Source organism: Simochromis diagramma, unplaced genomic scaffold (genome assembly GCF_900408965.1).
Source record: "Simochromis diagramma unplaced genomic scaffold, fSimDia1.1 OVJJ01000308.1, whole genome shotgun sequence".
NCBI lineage: Eukaryota > Metazoa > Chordata > Actinopteri > Cichliformes > Cichlidae > Simochromis > Simochromis diagramma.
In genome coordinates, this window is record NW_024386785.1 from 437,033 (window position 1) to 456,098 (window position 19,066).

The 19,066-nt window shown below is 40.2% G+C and overlaps 1 protein-coding gene across 1 annotated transcript in view; it reads right to left on the minus strand.

Moving 5' to 3' along the window:
• The window catches only part of LOC120727989 (XK-related protein 7-like), a 105,807-nt gene that overhangs the window by 15,185 nt on the left and 71,556 nt on the right, over positions 1-19,066 (minus strand). The gene's annotated exons all lie outside the window — the stretch shown is intronic.

Genomic DNA, 19,066 nt, shown 5'->3' on the forward strand with positions numbered 1-19,066 from the left:
CAAGCAAGACTGGAAAATGTTTGGGAAAAACTGGGAAAAAATGACTGATGAAAACTGGATAAACTGATGAAAGTGAAACTATTCTTAAGCTTCGAAAAAAGTGGCCTCTTTACTGAAAAGGGCCGTGCTTGGCATCCTTTCTAAAATCACACGAGGGGTTTTCTAGCACCAGATACAGACTGGGATCTCCACGTATGATCTTTCCTTATTATTCCTGCGTCTCTGAGATATGTTATCAGAGCAAGTCAGATTTCTACTGTCTAGAATTAGAAGTCACACACTGTTCTTCTGCTCTGCTGTGCACTGGCTTCATCCAGCAGTGACCTCGAGCTTGAACTGGGGCATTTGCAGCTGACTGAAAAGTCATCGGGGATGAGAGTGTAAGCTTCCTAGTCTGGGTTTGTGGCTCTCAGCCAGAAAAAGGTGGACTGCTTGTTCGCAGCTGGGGATGAGCTGGCGCCTCAGCTGAAGGCGTTCAAAAATCTGGTAGTCTTGTTCACAAGTGTGGAGCAAGAGATTGAGAGACGGTTTGGGGAATTTGTCTGCAGTGAATCTAAAGCATCCTTCTGACCCCCACCGACAGCCATGGGTGGTGACCGAAAAGAAAATGAGTGTAGATACAAACAGCGGCTATAAAATTGTCTGAGCTCACTCTCAGAGACAGAGTCAGCAGGTCTGGCCTGCAGGAGGGGCTCAAAGTAGAGCCATTGCTCCTCTGCTCTCAAAAGGAACTGAGCTGGTTCCAGCATATGATTAGGATGCCTTCTGGGGGCGTCTAAGTGAGGTGTTTCAGGCATGGGAGGAGACCCCGGGGCAAACCCAGGAGAAGTTATGTCTCTTGGCTAAGTTGAATGCCACACAGAGACTGCAGCAGAGTGACCCAGAAGTAGATTAGTAGAAGAAAATAGAAGAATTTTCTGATAAATGACATCAGGTGAACAAACTCAAGAGCTTCTGTCAGGGGTCAACAAGTGAAATACGTAAGAGTATTAGAGGCAGACGTGACCTCGTTGGGATTCTGCTAACACACAAACACACTGGCCCTGGTTATATTTGGCTCTGTTCCCATCAGAGTATAAAAAAGAATAGATTTCAAAAGCTCAACAGCAAAAAACTTCCAGTAAATCCTAGAAGCTATAACAGAAATCAATACCATGATGGGCTTGAACTTGGCCCCTGATTTCACTGTGTTTTATCTATGTGATTTGCCCCAAGTAGTGAGGAAATCTGACAAATATCTTTTATTAATACTATTGGCTGGTGCAAAGAAAGCCATAACTCGCAAATGGCTAAACGTGGATCCACCGTCATTTTTGGACTGGACAGGCGTTATCAAGGAAATTTACACAATGGAGGGACTGACTTTTTCATTAAGACTTGCTGCTGATAAATTTGAGAAGTACTGGAAAAAATGGGACCTTTACCTGAATGGAAAACTATTATAAATTCTGGTACCAAATTTATCATTGCTGTAATTCACCTATTTGATTTGATTGTACCTTAAATGGATGTATCTTTTTTTTTAATGCGTCTCTGCTAGCCTAGATACTCTGTACTTATTAAGGGTCTGAGTGTTTTGTAAAAAAACAAAAAACAAAACCAAACTACCAATAAAAATAAAGCGTTAAAAAGAAAAGTTCCAGTAAATCCTGTAAAATAAAGTAAAATAAAGATTTTCTCCTGTTGAGAATAAGAAATAAAAATATTTCACAATAGATTTTATCACTTGATGTAAACATTTTATTTCCCACTTATTTTGGCGTCTCTAGCAAATGTGAATAATCTGATTTCCAACTCTGTGCATGAACATAGTGAGAAGCAGACTGTAGCGTACAGCAGGGATAAAGGCTGAATTACATTAAACCTCAACATGCCGCTCTCCCGAGAGGACAAAAACACCTCAGAGGAAAACATCTTCATCCTCAGCTGTCACTGCTCTGCTCTGACGTCCTGCTGTTGTTTGTTTGCCATCAGTGACAGTTTTGGTTACAATGGTTCAAATGGTCTATACAGGTGAGCAGTATTATTTTTATTTAGTGACAAGTGACGATATGAAATATGATATTTTTTTTACCTGTGGTGCAAAATAAAGTCTGTGTTAAAGTGATGATGTATTAGCAAAGAAAAAAACAGGCCAACTTTATGGAAAACAGACAGGAGGCACTACAATGATTGTAAACTGTAGTTTCAGTATTGTTATACCACCTGTAGTCATTTATATCCAGGTGTACAGCTCTGTGGTGTGGCAACTGCAAGATCTCCTCATTAAAACAGGAGAGAAACATGACTGACGGTGGACACAACACTAGTTAAATCACACGCATACCATGAGCTGGTAGGTGGGTTGCAAAGTGGTTTGCAGGCGTACAGCAACTGGGGCCTGTTAAAGTAGCTGAAATAGCACAATCAAAGGCCTGATTTAGACTTCTGCAGTGAATGTTTGTAGAGTCTACAATGAACCCTTCGTAAAAGGCTGATGTCATTATTTAAATAAATAAGGCAAAAAGCAAAAATTACTTTCGCAAGAATCGCTTTAAACATCTGTTTTCGCCTAAACACAAAAATGTGACATCTGAAACATTCATGTTGCTCACTGTGTTAGAAATCTGCACTCAGAGGAAACTTGGCCGCTGTCCTAATCATCCAACATATTCATAATCATCAGAGCTGAAAACAAAATAATCTGTATATTTGTATGAAATATATTTTCCTTAAGCTACAGTTTGTGGTTTTCACCTAATTTTTCTGGTGTGAGATGAGTCATCATCGGCTACAGATACAAGTGAATTTTCTTTAAATGGTTTTTGGGTGTACATACATTTCATCTCTGTCTCTGTATATAGGAGGCAGGCCTGATGCATCATGGGAGAAGAGGATGGCAGACAGTGGTAGTAGTACAACAAGCAGACGGGACGTGGAGGAGAACCGAAGCTCGCTTGGAGGAAAAGTGAGACGACACTCACTTCCTGTGCTTCTGCATCCCCAAGCAGATTTTAAATGGAAGGGTAAAAATAACCTGGGAGTGTATGCACATGCAAACACACGCACACGTCAGCATATGTGGTGATGTTCAAGCCTGCCTAGCACAGACAAGCACGGATGCACATGTGTACGTGGTCGACACACCTCAACACACAAGCCCCCTTAGAAACACACACACACACACACACACACACACACACACACACACACACACACACACACACACACACACACACACACACACACACACAGGGTGACAGACATGCAGGAAGGCCAACAAGGCAGCCTGGAAATCTGTAGCTCTGCAAATAATTTGCTGGCCAAGCAGTGCCGGCATTTCTTTATTCACTCTCTATGTCTCTCTGTCTCTGCCTCTCGCTCTCCTTCACCTCTAAATCTCTGTTTGTCTTTCACACCTTTTTTTTCTTTTAGATTTAATTCTTAAATTTATTCAGTTTCTTGCTTTTCTTAAAGTCACACTTGGTGGATCAGTCAGTTCATAATGCTTTATTAATTCACACATATATATTTTTTTATTTACGTCTCTATTCATGTCTATATGACAGAAACCATGCAAATGTCATCATACCTGTGAAGTGACAATAAATAATATTCTATTTTCTGTCGTGTTTTCTTTCTTTCCTTTAAAAACTGTTTTTCCACGTTCCCTGTTTCCTGCTTCGCCCTCGTCTCTTTCATCCTCTACCCCTTTTCCAGATTTTCTTTCCTGTCTCTCTTTCTGCCTTCTGTCCTCTGCTTGTTATCTCTCATTTTGTTTCTCTCTCAATCCAATTTCATGCAGCTATTGTCTTTCTCTCCCATTTCTTTCCCTACCTCTCTTGCTCACTCTCGCTCTCTCTCTCCATCCAATTTATTTTGCTCTTCCCTCAGGTGTTCTCTCGGCCTCAAGCTTCCAATCTATCAAATCTATATGAATCCTCTCCTCCTCCTCTCCTTCATCTCTGTTACTGCTCTCCTCTCCTCCCTAGTAGCCTCTCCTCTTCCTCAGTTGGAGACCCTGAGCTTGTGTGTGTGTGTGTGTGTGTGGTGTAAGAGAAATGCTGCTAAGTGTAATGCTGAACCAAGAATGAACCCTTAGAGGGAAGCTTACACACAGAGAAATTAAACTGTTATACTCACTTCATTTAAATCATTTTTAAATTAATATTACAGGTCAAGGAGTGAAGCGCAGAGATCAGCAGCCCACAAGGAGACAGAGGATAAGATTTGCAATTTAACGGTGCACTTTTAACATTAGTTCAGCCCCGTCTGGATGTGGTGGAAATTACTGAGATTATGATGTAGTATTTGGAAAAGTAAGAAAAGTAGGGATTCAAAGTTTGTCCTCCTGGAGTCTTTTTTTTAAGCGGTAAAAACAATAAAAAGATTAAAAAATAAACAGAATTTTAAAAGTGAATTGATTATTTGGTGAACTAGCTGTGTACGAACCACACACCGCTGAAGACTTTTTCTGAATTTCGGTTTTAAGAGAGCACTTGAGGGGTAGAGAGAGTTTGTTGAGGTTTGTATGAGTGGAGCTGGTTGATAACGTTATAAAACCTTGAACTAATGCCGAGAAGTTGACGGGTGAAACTGCAAGAACCGCAAGAAAATGGGCTTCTTGAAGTGTATGCTTGTGGCAAACAATCCAGGATTGGGTTATGTTTTCACTCTTCATTCTTTTTTATATTACACTACAAACTCCTCACAGCTGCCAGCAGTGACATGAGAGGCAGTAATGCAGTATCAGATTTAGCAGTGGAAGCAGAGTAGAAGCATAGACTGTAAAAGATGGATTCGGCTGCTGAGCATGTCCTCCTTCGTGCCTTTAATTGGGAGCACTGTTTACAAAATGAACCTTGTGTTGTCTTTAATATAACCCCAAACAGATACTGAGACCAAGAAAGTGTCCACTGAGGTCACAGAGCAAGTTTCTCATTGGTTGTTTGGCTGTTACAGTAGCCAGTGCCTGCTGGCCATTACAAGGAATGCAGGTGTAAGGCATTTCAACACCAGCTTCACTTTTTGGACCGGGAAGATGCATCCATCTTTTATGTACAGTCTACCACCACAAGTTCCTGTGCTGCTAATACGGTGAGAGCTGCACATTTCAGAAATGTAATGTTTTCGTGTTACATAAGTTCTTCAATAGCTGCATGATGTGCAGATAGGTGCTTTTTCATGAGCACCTGCACAACAAATGCTTGACTTCAGTTCACACAGAGCAGTCTGTAACTTTTAACAGGTCACTTTTAGTTTGTTACACAAAAGAAGAGGAGAGTCATCATAAAATGCAAATATGGGGATGTGTAAATGCAACTTTTAATCTTATATAGGTAACTGGCAAGTTCAGTGCTGTGATCTCAGGGGATGTTGAGCAGTAATATAAAGCAAATGAATTATTTCTATGTTTCTTGGCAACAATTAGCAGCTGTCTGTGTTTATGTGGTGCTTCCATAGACTTTACAGTTGAAGCTTGCTATCCATAACCACGTTCATCCAAATGAGGTCACGTTTTTAGTGCATGTTGTTAAATTCAAAGCTAAATCAAGGGATGATGTCATGCCCAGCTTTAATATACAATACATGATTGTAGCTTCAAAAACCATAAAGAAATAGCTGTGTTAAAACCTTAAAACGCCACCCAACAGCTTTTGGATGACCTGCAAGCCGGCACTTATCATCTGAACACCCAAGGATGGAGCTCACTGGTACTGCTGTGGTTAAATGGGAGCAAGCTCCTAAATCTGATGCAAAGTCTGAAACCAGAAAAAAGCGATGGCAGTTATAACCGCCTGTGGTTTTGATGGAGAATGTGATCCGACCTTATCCTGACACGTGGCTCGTGCATCACGCTGTCAGAGAGTCGTGAACGTTTCTGTTTTTGTAATTATAAACATTATTCTAATAACTGTCACCTCGTCAGTTCTCATGCCACAAATTTCTCATCATTACGCCTCATTGACTTGAAATTGATCAGCAGATGCACATTCGGGACACATTTCGAAGCTAGAAACAGGAAACAGATATTAGAGTTAGTAGTAATTAATGATTTGTTTTCCTCAAAGAGCAAATTACACTAATAATAATGACACTACGAGGCTGTTATCTCCAATCACTCAATCATTTTCTAATGATTAATGTTATTCTAGTGTTTACAAGACTAATGACATCTTAGTATTGTTTCTGATGGCATAAGTCTACATGCCGGCTACAGTGACATAAGTGTTAGTCAAGCCATCACTCTAAATTATCCATAAAAGAGAAAAAGCAGTGCGCAGGAATGACAGAATGAAAGGTTTACTAATAACTCGCTCCTGCAGTCAATCAAAGACTGGACTCAACTTCTGACCCTCCCCTTTGTCAGTCTACACGGCGATAAATTGGTACCAGGACCAGGCTTTTAACGAGCGGCTGATCTATTAGCTCTCTCTCTCTCTCTCTCTCACACACACACACACACACACACACACACACACACACACACACACAGCAGCAGCAAATTTCTGTACATCCTGCAAATCTTTCCGCTGTTAAAAGGAGGCAGAGAGAGAGCGAGAGCTCTTTAACCTTCATCACTTGTCTGAAGTGATTCTCAACCTGCCCATTATCACGCCAGCAATCAGTGACATTTATTGCCTCTCAACACACACACACACACACACTGCATGATCAAATGCCTCTTCTGATACACACGGTGCTGGTTCTCGTGTCTGATTGGCTGGGTCACATTGGTTTGGAAGGTTGTGTCCAGCTGACGGCAGGTTCGAGGGTTTGGTTTGACCTCGTTCCCTCAGAATGTGTCTTCAAACTTGAAGATAGGTCTAAAGTTTTACGATGTGTTCGAGCTGCTAACCTGTAAAAAAAATAACATGTAAAAAATATTTGTATTCTCACACTTTTACGCTTTTTTGAGCTGTATAGTATCATCTTAAGTAAGCTAAGTAATTCTTTCATATAGCGTGTCAAATGTGAAAGAGGTCAGTCGTGGTGATAAACCTGCAGAGAGTTATGACGCTGCAGCTCTGCTTCACTCTCACGGGTTTTATAAGGTGCTTCATCTCATTGCTAAGCGGTCTGCTTTGTAACTTTACTGTTTTGGCTCACCCTCACTGCTTCCATCGTATCCTCTTTGGCAGCAGCAGGTGAAAAGCTCAGATATACCAGTCAACCAGCTGCAGTGCAGACTTGATGGTCACTAACTGGAGACGCTCTAGGCAGCCCAGTATCACGGCAAAACGTGTAACAATGCCCCAGGAAATCTGAAGGTTGGTGATTTTTATGCAGTGTATGCGTCGGGCGAGTTGCTGTCGTTCCTGCACGCTTTTACTTTGTAATAATACAACTTGCATTTGATCGAGGAACATACCGACTTCCTGCAACGATGGCATCCTATTACAGGAGCATGCTCAAGTTCACTGAGCTCTTTAGAATCACCCTATGTTTCACAAATGTAAAGGCAGGTTGTCATGGTTACATGCTTGAGTTTATGCACCTGTGCCATTGCAACCACGTGAATTCAAAGATTAAGAGCATGGCTGAGAACTTTCTTCCATTTAGTGTAATTTCCTAAGCAAAATAGACGGGAAAGAAGGCTAAGAGGAGGAGATAATAAATGTGAATTAAACATTTATTAGCTACAGCTAAAATCCAAGTTAAAAATGATGCTTATCAACAAATGCTGGATGTATAATATGTATAAACTGTACACAAAGAACGGATGTAGCTAGCATAACATGACCCACTGGGTTGTGAACTCCCTTTAAAAAACACAACAACAACACTGAGTTAAGTATTATCTTGGTTGACTTTTTGGAGTGACCACACATGAGCAGCAGGGTGGAGTGCTAAGCTATCTAGGTAGTTTGGTAAGAAAGGTGCATAAATAGAGAGTATAACTTCACACAGACATCTGTAATATTCAAATAAATATTATAATCTCCCTTCTTGGAAAAAAAGTAGAATAGACACTCTTTGCATGAATAATGACACAGCAATCAATATTATTGGTCAAGAAAATGCATTAAAAATATTCCAGATCAGCCTGTGTGTGGGGCTAGCATGTCCTACGTGTGTCTGTTTGGGTTTCCACCACATATACTTGCTTCCTTCCACAGTCCAAGAGCACTGAAGTCACGTTAGCTGGTATTTCTGAATTGGCCTTGGATGTGCGGTAGAAGCAGCTTGTTTTAGAGAACAAAACAGGAAGTTCTTGTGCCAAGTTGTAAAGTTAATCTATGTCAGAGAGCTAGGCATTTTTAACACGGGCCTCTTTGGGCTTTGACTCGTTTGTAGAAATGTGGGATGCAGCTGCTTTGTTGTTACAGTATAAGAATGTATTCTTAGGTAATCGCCACAAATATAAATATGTTTTCTTTGTGGTGCTTGATGGTAGGTAATGGAAAACAACATGCTACAGACTGTGAAATGTATCGACACTACCTGTAAAGTGTTTGTTCGGGGGGGTTTAAAGAAGATTCTAGTCTCTGGATCTGCTTTTTCAAACTTTGAGCTGAAGTCTTTGCTGTATTTCAGCTCAGTTTTGTTTAAGCAAGATGTCATTAGCTCAAAGCACAGAGCTGCACCAAACTGACACTAGTATGTTAAATTGTTGAGCATGCTTAGCACAAGGTAAGAGTAGACTTAAACAAACACTTCTTAAATTATGGCGTATTTTTAGTTAAAAACTCAAAATAATGGCCAGGAGGCGTAAACCAGGACGGTCAGATGAATTCTGTTCAAAATAACCTGCAAGTCGATGTTTATCTATCAGTTTTTGTGATCTTTTATATGTTTAAGTGCAGGCCCTCAGCACAGCTTTGGGACAGTAGTGGAGTATTAGCACATTACTGCAGGCTCAAAGCCACTGATCTAAAAAGGATGCATGGATGGATCACATAATGTTTCGTGATGGTAGCAACAAAGCAGCCTGACACATATAAATTAGACAAATTTGCAGCATCTGAAGTAGTGAGACCGGGGCGCGTTTGCAGCCTCGCTTTGTCATTTGCAGTTTGTTTGTTTTCATAAACTGCTACACAAAGCAGTTTTGGAGTATTGAATTTTTAAAAAATGCAGCGGTGATATGGAGCCACACAGGCATACGTTACTGTGACAGCGTCGTGGCAGAGCACGAGCAGTTTCCCCCCCAGCAGAGATGAAAAGCCCCCTGCAGTGGGTGGATGGAGGTTAGAACAGTCAGCCTGCTGCTAGTCTGTGAATAATGCAGCTGTCAAAAAGCTCAAAATTAAACACATTGAATAGAGGCAGGACAGCCCTGGGCTCTGCTCCACTCTGCAGCGCACACACGGTGACAGACATATATGTACACTGCATACACACGAACAACACACACCATAACACCATGCAGGCACATTTACAGTACAAACATGCTGCATTCACGCACACTGAGATATCCAAACTAGTATATATGATAAAAACTAACTGATTTACTGGTTAAACTTTATTAACACTCAAGAAAGATCAATTTAATATTCAATGTTTAATCAAATGTGAAATCTATTTATATTTGTGGCTGTGACGCACATGAAAAGCACAACAAATTCACAAACGTCATAATCCTGTGGTCTTTAAAAACGAATACTGGTGCTAGCTAATTCATTAAAATCCAGTTCTTTAGAGAAGCAATGGATTCATTAATCCATACAAACAATGATGTGAGTTTTACTTGCTGTAATCATCCCTCCTGGTCACACTAAGCACTTTATTTTGTGTATTTATGCTTCACTTCTCTTCCCATGCACACGTGTTGATTGTTGAGTCAGGTTAGGTCAGGAAATGCTGCAGATTTAGACCTTGAGTGGCCATTTAGGAGCTGCAGAATTCGGCTCTTTCACAGAGCTCTATATAGTCCTGTGAAAAACTAATTACACCCTATGATTCAGTAGCTTTTAGAACCACCTTTAGCAGCAATAACTTCAAGTAACTGTTTTCTGAAAGACTTTATCAGTCTCTTACAATGTGGAGGCCCACTCCTCTTTCCAGTGTTGCTTTAGCTAATTGATGCTTGCGGGTTTTTGCACAGCTCTCTTAAGATCATTGCAACGCCTTGGTTTCAGCTCATCTGTTGTAGATTTGCTGCTGCACCCAGGATCATTTTCCTGTTATATGACACAGCTTGGGCAATGCTTTAGCTGTCTCACATTTGATCCTTGAATATTAGATCGGTACACAGAGGAGTTCATGGTTGATTCGATGACTGCAAGGTGCCCCAGCCGTGTAAGCCCAAATAGTCACCCCTCCTTCACGGTGATGACAGTTAGCATGAGGTAAACATGAGGTGTGCTGATTCGTGTGGTTTGGATGCTGTACATTATGGCCAAGCATCTCCATCTTGGTCTTATCTGTCTGAAGGACATTGTTCCAAACATCTTGTGCTTTATGTGCTTGTGCTGTTATAAGAGAGTTTTTCCTTCCCACTGTCGCCAAGTGCATCTGATTGTTGGTGTTATCTTATCGTAGGCTCTTTACTTTACAATATAAAATGCCCTGAGGCGTCAGTTGTCGTGATTTGGCGCTATAAAAATAAAACTGAATGGAGTTTATTCAGATGCAACTTTGCAAAGTGAAGCCATGCTGCCGTGTTCTGTTTAGAGATAATTGGCTTTCTTTGGCAGCCTTTCCAACCAAACAATACTTGTTCAATGTTTCTATAATTGTACTGTCAAGGCCTTTAACATTTAACATGCTAACTGAGGCCTGTAGAGTCTAAGATGTAGCTATGGGGTTTTGGGGAGGGGTTTTTTTGCAATTTCTTTGAGCCTTGCACGGTCTGACCTTGGGGTAAATTTGTTGAGATGTCTTGAACACTTTCTCACTGTAGAATGATGGACTTTAATGGCCTTAAAACTCTTCATAGATGGAAACAGAGCAACAAGAAAGCTGATCGCTGATATGCTTCCTCCTTGATGTGTTTACGCCTCTGAATGCTCCACAGCAGCAAACTGTCAAAACTTCTGCTTTTATACAGGTACTCACGCTGACTGGTGAGCAGCTAATCAAATACATTTCATTAGCCAATGAACCCTTTTAATTCCAATCCAGTCTTTAAATGATGACGTATGAACTCTGCTTCCGGGTCCAAACTACTCTTCGTGTATTAAGGCTGTTGAGTTTTTAACGTGTTTTAATGCGTTGTATCTTGTTCTATTTAATCAGAACAAGCCCCTAAAAAAAGGCAGTGATCACTGTCGGCCTCTCTCGGTTTTTATTATCACTTTTCATTTTAAAGCTCAGTTTTTAAAACCTTACGGTGTAACTACAGCCCAGCCCATTCAGCAGAAAATAATTACTAACTTCGTATTGTGGATGGATTATCTCAGTTGTTGTCCTGACTGAAGTTTGGTCCGTTTAGTGGAAAAAAGTTTGCGTTCATCCTAAAGCTTCTGTTTGCTAATGTGTTTATATTATGCTAACCATAGCTGTGTAGCTAGCCACCACTTAGCACATCATTATATCCCAGCTAGCCCAACTTCAGTAACCCTACAAATATCACTGCTGTTTAGTTTTCTGTCTTCATTTATGTGGGAAGTGATAGCAGAGCTGTGGGTTTTAATTTTTTCAGAATTCTGTCAGTCAGAGCATGATATATCATGTTTAGGTGAAAACTAGCAAGCTAACTTCCTGCTAACTTCTAATTCTGTTAAATTTCATAAATTCTGTTTTCATGGATGCCTGGATTTTAAACTTAATTGATACACGTGGTAAAGCAGCAATGCTGATGATTTTATGAAAGATGAGAGAATTTAGACAGTTTTTAACTCTCAGTGATGCCGCAGTGTTCGTTTGACTTTGGGACCTGAAGCGGAGTTTACACCCAGAAACGGCTAATGACGTCACACTTAAAGACCGAATGGAACCAAGAAGAATAAAGGTGTATTTCATTTTATTTTTCTTGTCGTCTCCACTGTTATTCTCTCACAACATATTAAACCTCAACCTTCGTATGATTAATAGAAGCTTTAAGTACAGATTTAAATAAAATGTCATCCATTTGGATTATTTCATACACTGCATCTTATTTTGAAGGTCTCAAGTCTGAATGAACAATTAACTCATCTTAAAGGTTTGTGTTAGTTGGCTGTTACTTATTATTTGACTAAGCTGCTAAAAAGCATGAAGTTGACACTTGAGTTTAAGAGTAGCTTTTGCATGTGGATGCTGTAGATGTGACACCACGGCACGTGTTACAAGTAAAAAAGATCATGGTTTTTTTTATTTTATTTTGGAAGATGTATTCTGTTTTTCTAGCATTTGCAGTTTGTTATTTCTGAATTTGAGTTTTTGTGTAACTAGTTTTTGTTTTTATTTCACTGTCGTTCTAGTAATTCATTAGTTCTTTTTGCATTGTTTTAATTTTGGTCATTGTTTAGTTTCTTTGGAGTTTAAAGTACCAGTTTAGATTGTTTTCCTGTTCTTCTATTAGTTTAGAATTTCAGGTTTGTATTAAACCACAGTTACTATTTTGACTTTCTTCTTTCGTGTGTGTTTACTGCAGTTCCTTCAGTGCTTCCTCGTTTTGGGTTCTGTGTCACTTTTATTTCCTGTCTTTCAGCTCTGCCTCAGTCTTCACCTGTCCTCTGTTCAGCAGTCAGCTCTATGTCTTTAGCCATCTTTTTGTTATTTCAGGCTTCCTTCTGCTTCCTCCCTCTAGACAGCTAGTACTGGGTTTCAGAAACCAAACAAATCCATCAGAGTGATAAGAGAAGACATTAGGACCAGATTAATTAACATGTTGACGCAGTCAAAGAAAAAAAATGGGGGTGACTTTGACGTAAAAAGGCCTAGAGGTCCACGGAGGAGAACAGTGGTTGATGATTGCAGGATCTTTTCGGTGGTGAAGAAGAAAAGTTTCCGGCCAAGTAAAGATCACTCTCCAGGCAGCTGATACATCATTATACGCTCACTGGACACTTTGCTAGCTACACCTGTTCAATTGCTCATTCGCTCAAATCAGCAACTTACATGGCAACAACTGCATTTAGTCATGCAGACACGGTCATGATGATCAAACCGAGCATCAGAATGAAGAAAAGTCCACTTTGATTGTGGAATGATTGTTGGTGGTATACAAGCTGCTTTGTTTCATAATTTCATAATGTTGCCACATGTGGTTTCCAGTGCCATTGGTTCACTAGTGTTTACTGATGAAGGCAGAAACAGGATGAACTCTAAAGTAGAGGCTCAAATGTAATCAAATGCTTCCTGATGCAGATTAAAAACAGCAAACTAGTTAACATAAGCATTTCTTAATTGTTATTACGTGATTTTTTCCCTGATTTAGTTCCATAAAAACAGAACCGTTTATAAAAACAGTTAATATTATAATTCTGTTCAAACCTCCAAATTAAAGCCGAGCGTCTGCAGCTTCAGGTCACATCCATAATATAACCAAACCTTCAGAAAGTTTAGCAGCTTAAATGAAAAGCAGTGTGTCAGTGACCATGCAGAGACTACATTTGCGTGGTCCACACTGTAGGTGACAAATAAATGCAACTCCACACATCCCCTGACAAATGCTGGTGGGTCCCAGCAAAATTTTGCATGTGTCAAGAGCTGCAGAGTTCACACTGAACTGGTGCCGAGGGAGACTCCAAAGCATGGATCTGTTACCCAGTTCATGTCACTCTCTGGTTTTAGTGTGGCCATACAGGAGATATGAGGCTGAGCCATAAACAGTGAGTGAGTGATTGTATAGAGGCCCACACAGAGCAGAAATAACGTCTCCTCTCTGTCTGTGTAGAGCTCAGCTGTCAACACCGACCTACTTAGACTGCCACACTGAGACTGAGAAACCCAGCCCAGAGAGGAGAGCATGTGAGATTATGGGCGAGTATAAGGAGGGAAGAGAAAGGAAAAAGGAGGAAAAGGAGCAGAAGATGAAGAAAAATGAGACAAAATGAGGGAGAAGAATGCCGTGTGAGATTATGTGAGTGACAGAAAAATGCAAAAGCATGCAAAGATCATGGGAAGAAGGATAAAGTGAAAGAGACATGCAGAGAATGACACAGCTCGACAGGACATGATGTCTGTGTGTGTGTGTGTGTGTGTGTGTGTGTGTGTGTGTGTGTGTGTGTGTGTGTGTGTGTGTGTGTGTGTGAATGCATGCTCTGCACATGTGTGTATGTACATGCGTGCGTGTGCATAACGGAGGTGAGCGAGCATTGATCGCCGCTGCCAAATCTGCCAAGCTGCTGATCAGATACGATCATGCCGAGCACTGAAGTGTTTAATTGGGAATTGTGTGTGTGAAGCGGATGATGTTATCATTTAACTCAAGGGCTCGAGCTTGATCTTTTATCTCTCCGCTGCTCTGCCTTCCTCGCTCTCGCTCTCTCACTCGTGCATCCGTCACTCAGGAGTTGCAAAATTCAAAGATGTCATTCTGCTGTGAAATGACTTCAAGGGGAAAACGAGGAGGAGGAGAGGAAAGGCAGATATACAGGTTATAGGGGAAAGTAATAGGAAAAGGTTAATGAGGAGGAAAGAAAGGTGGGAAAGGAAAAGACAAAGGAAATAAAACCCACACTGGAGGAGGAGGTGATAGAAGGAAAGGAAGGGGAAGAGCAGAGGAATGAGAAACATAAAATCCTAAGAAAAACAGGAATAATTTGATATTTTAGGCAAAAAAAAGAAAAGAATGAACAATCAAGAAGATAAGGGGAGACTGGAAAATAAAAGCAAACCAAACAAAAAAGGAAATAGAGGAGAAAAAGAAAAGCCACAGGGTGGAACCAACCAAGGCTAAAAAAAAGGGTAATGCAAGAAAACAAAAGTAAAAGGATACCTGGAAAAACTGCAGAAATAACACGATAAACGAAAAAGCCTTGAGAGAGGGAACAAGCGAGAAAAGGGGCACCAAGAAAAGGTGAGGAGGTGATAAAGAAAGGTGAGAAGAGGTGAAGAGGAGCAGCAGGGAGAGGAGGGGAGGACAGGTGTGGAGATTTATGACGTAAAGAAAAGGTAATGAAGGGAGAGAAGAAAAGAGGGATGGAGGAGGAGATGATCGGTGAGCTGCTGCCGCTGCTGATCAATCACTGTTTATGGAACAATCAGATAGAAAGAGAGAGATAGGGAGTGCAGGATGGATGGGTGGATGAAGGAGAAGGAAAGATATTTATTTTCCAGAGGGAGAAATAAATAATAATGGAACAGCGAAAGAGAGATGGATGCTGAGAGTCAAATCCTTAATTCTTTCTGTTTTCCTTCTTTGTTGTTTTCTTTCCCCTCCACTGAATCCTTAATTCCTCCCTGCTCTCCTCTTCTTTCCATCTGTTCGTCGAACCTCTGAATGTGATTCAAACAGGTCTGGTGTGGTGCTAATTGACAGCCACCCCCCTGATAGATAAAATAAACGAGCCAATGGAGTCTTTGTAGGCGGGATTAAAAAGCCAAAGACGTCATCTTCCTACTTCAAGGAGACAAAAATGGCAACAAGTGTGGAAGTGGATGACTCAGCTATACAGCTATTACGGAAATATCACAGTCTGATATCAGACAGAATTGTCAGCTTGTTACACTCCATTTCCATCTTCAGTCTGACATTGCTTCTACTCTAATAGAGTGGATCTGTGTCAAATTAAAAGCTGCTGCAGCGAATTAGATTGTTCCCATTGGAAGCACATAACAACGTCAGGATGTCAAAATCAAAGATTTACCCTCTTTGAAGGCGAGTCTGATTTTCAATAGTCCTTGACGTGGAAAAACAGGGGAAAGGCGATGAAGATCAGCAACTTCTCATGTTGCAGTGTCAGTCTCAGCCAAAGACTGTATATAGAAGATGGACATTTAAGCTTTCGGTCTTAAAGTTCAAGCCAATGCAGAAGTACCTTAAACCTGCATTCACTGTCAGGTTCTGGTTATACTGAAAGTTTTGTTCTGTGACCTCAGTAAACACTCCTGTAGATTAAACTCTAGTTTCAGGTCATAGTAAATAGAAGAGTACATCTTTTTTTGTAATTATGGTCATAATTTGAGCCAAAGGGATTATTTGCTAAGGACTGTCAATCACAAGTCATTAGCCAGTGAGGATGAGGTGTCTTTGACTGGATCCATCCAACTATCTTCATGTCTGCTTTTAAAATGCACAGCTTGAGGCTTCAAAAACAGGGTTTTACTAACTAACAGGTGACATCACAGTGGCCACGTCTACATTTGACACTGTTTATAATCTTAATGCCCAGCTCAGAAGCTAGCCCACATTGTCCAACAAAACGGGTGAAAGGATGTTGTATTGTTTTAACTGCTTCACGCTGCTGCCTCCACGCATACACAAACAAACAGATTATCTTTTGAATATTACATTAAAAAAATATAGTTTAACTATTTAATGTCTTAAAATGCAATTTTATTACTGGCACATGAAACGATGTGGTGTTGTTATTTAGCTTGCTTGCAGTAATGCACGTAGAAACTGTTTGCTAACCACAGTTAGTAAACAAAAATCTTAGACTCTCGACTGATGAACCACTTTGTCATGTAGCAAGTCTACCACAGCAATGCATTATTATAGGGTGCACAATATATAGCATCTTTTATGCAACTGCTGTTGAGATTTGGTGATATAATAATCAAATTGAATAAAATTATTTGAGAATGATCTTGAAATAACAGTTGTATAACAAATATTGGGGTATTTTTCTCTAAAAACGCATCCTTTATATAATCTGTATAGTGTGTGTAAGCGTGCAGTGATTTCACGGCATAAAGGTGATGTTATCAGTGAGGTGTAAACTGTTTTAGAGCCTCAACTTTACTGCAGTATTTTAAGTGCAGTGAGGTGTAGTCATGATTGCTGCGAACAGGCGGAGGAGAGGATTTGTATCCATCTGACAACGGTGAAATTTCAAGTTGACAGCAATGCACATCCATGTCAACATACTGGATGTGATGGTGTTACAAGGGTGTAGCAGAGTGACAAGACGAGCAAACACTGGCTATTTAAAATATCCCTACTGATGTGAAGAGCTTGACCCCCCATGGTCAGCTCAGCGTGGAGCCAAACAAACCAAGCATGTGTTCAACCAACAAAATCAGAATTTTAAAAATGATTTTAATATTCTGTCAAAGTTTCCGTCCTATACTCTGATCTAATGGACCATGTCATCAAGGAACATAAGTGTTCCTGCGTGAAAGAACCGAGTCTCCCGAATGTTCGTCCTGCATGAGAAACCTGGTCTTACAACATTTCCCACGCCATTCTCTTCATATCATTTTGACAAAATGCCATTTTTCAGGCAACACACAGTTCCGGCAAACAGTAAAAAGTGAATAAAAACTGCCATTATAATTTTTTACTCGTAGCAAAAAGAATTCATAGTACTGATAATACTGCAGCAATGGGTTTTTTTTAATGCTTAAAATGCTCTGTTTTAGTCCTTGCAGTGCTTTGTGGATCAAAATGTGAACGTAGTATTCAGACATCATCAAATAGCAAAAGAATGCAAAATCTAAATGCACATAAAATATTATGACGCTAGAACAAAAACCAGGGAGAGAAGATTGTGAGCTTTATGTGAGTAAATGTCACGGAAATCCTTTACAAAAGTGCTGCGACACAAACCCGCTAAACTTGACGCTAAAGGAAACCTCAAAGCATCGCCATGGAAATGAGAAAACACTTTGTTGGAACTATTGTTGTCTGTGAAAAAAATGGTTCTCCAATTCATGAAGTAGCTCTTTAGATGTTTGACAACCTTGACCCGCTGGTGGCATTGGAGAGAAAAACCAAAGTCAGATGTAAAAGTCGGTAAAATGAATCTAATAGCTGCTGAGCTTTTTAACCAGGGCCAAAAAAGTCGTCAGAGAAACGTTTCCTCCAGCTTCTAGTTTGAGCATCGCCACATGTTTAAACAGTTATTGGCAATCATGAATAAATAAATAAGGATAAACATGAGAAACTAAATGAATCCAATTATCAAAAATCGTTTTTCTTTGTTTTCATGCCTCTCTGTTATTTCTTTCGCTCGTTATTTATTTCTGTATGTTCTTCGTGTTTTTCTTTACTTTTCTAATTCTGATACATGGTGGTAGTGGAGCAAGGCACTACCCCTTTCCCCTCCCCTCCTCCTGCTCTTTGCAGCATCTCCACAGATTTTGAAGGTCGTTATTCTCAGAACGTTTAATCACAGCAGAAAGTGGCGATTCTGCCCAGCCTCCTGCTACCGAGGGTCAGCCCCCTCGATCTCCTCCCCAAAAAATTCAACAATCATTCCCAGTTTTCCACAGTTTAAATTAATCCCACTCCTGTTAATCCCATCCAGCCTTCTCCTGAAACCTGCTGAGCGGAGCAAGGCAGTACCACGGCTCGAGTTGAGGGTTCACTTCCTGCTGCAGGTCACTGAGATTTTAAAGATTTCTGAGATTTCTTTTCAATTCAGTCTGTTTTTCTAAAATCTGATTGTGAATATTTTTTCACTATATGAAAACAGCAGGAATGGGGGAAGAATTCATTATATTCATTTTAAAGAGGTGTAAATTAAAAGGATTATAAAAAATGTAATGAAAGCTGAAATCAGTTATTTATGAAGAACTTCACAAATTCATGCTCCTGAGGTGGCCAATCTTCTCTTTGTTTTCTGATTACAAAATGATAGCGATCATACAGGTATGCTGTTAGTAGACTGTTAGTGTTATTGAACATATGATGTGTGCAGTTGTTGCAGAAACATAGAAAAAGATCAAATAATGTAGCTCTAAGAAAAATGAACCAAGCAAAGATCAAACTGCTTTTGTTTCATTGCTTGAAGAAATGTGTTTTCCAACATCCAACTCATCAACCTCATTGCAACTTTTGCTAAATTATTCTGTAGTGATTAAAAAACAGTCAGTATAAAACAAATTCTAGACTACTAATCAATTTATTTTCACCTTATATAAGGCATCCCAGCAGTAAAAGTGATTTGTACATACTTACGCTGCAATCTAAAAGAAACAGGTGAACCAGAAGGTGAAAGGATGGAGGGGGGAGGGAGCAGCAGCGGGAACAGATCCAATTAGAGGTGCAATATTGAATGTTACCGTGTGACCGTGAAGTAAATTAGAGCACAATACATCAAGGATATGA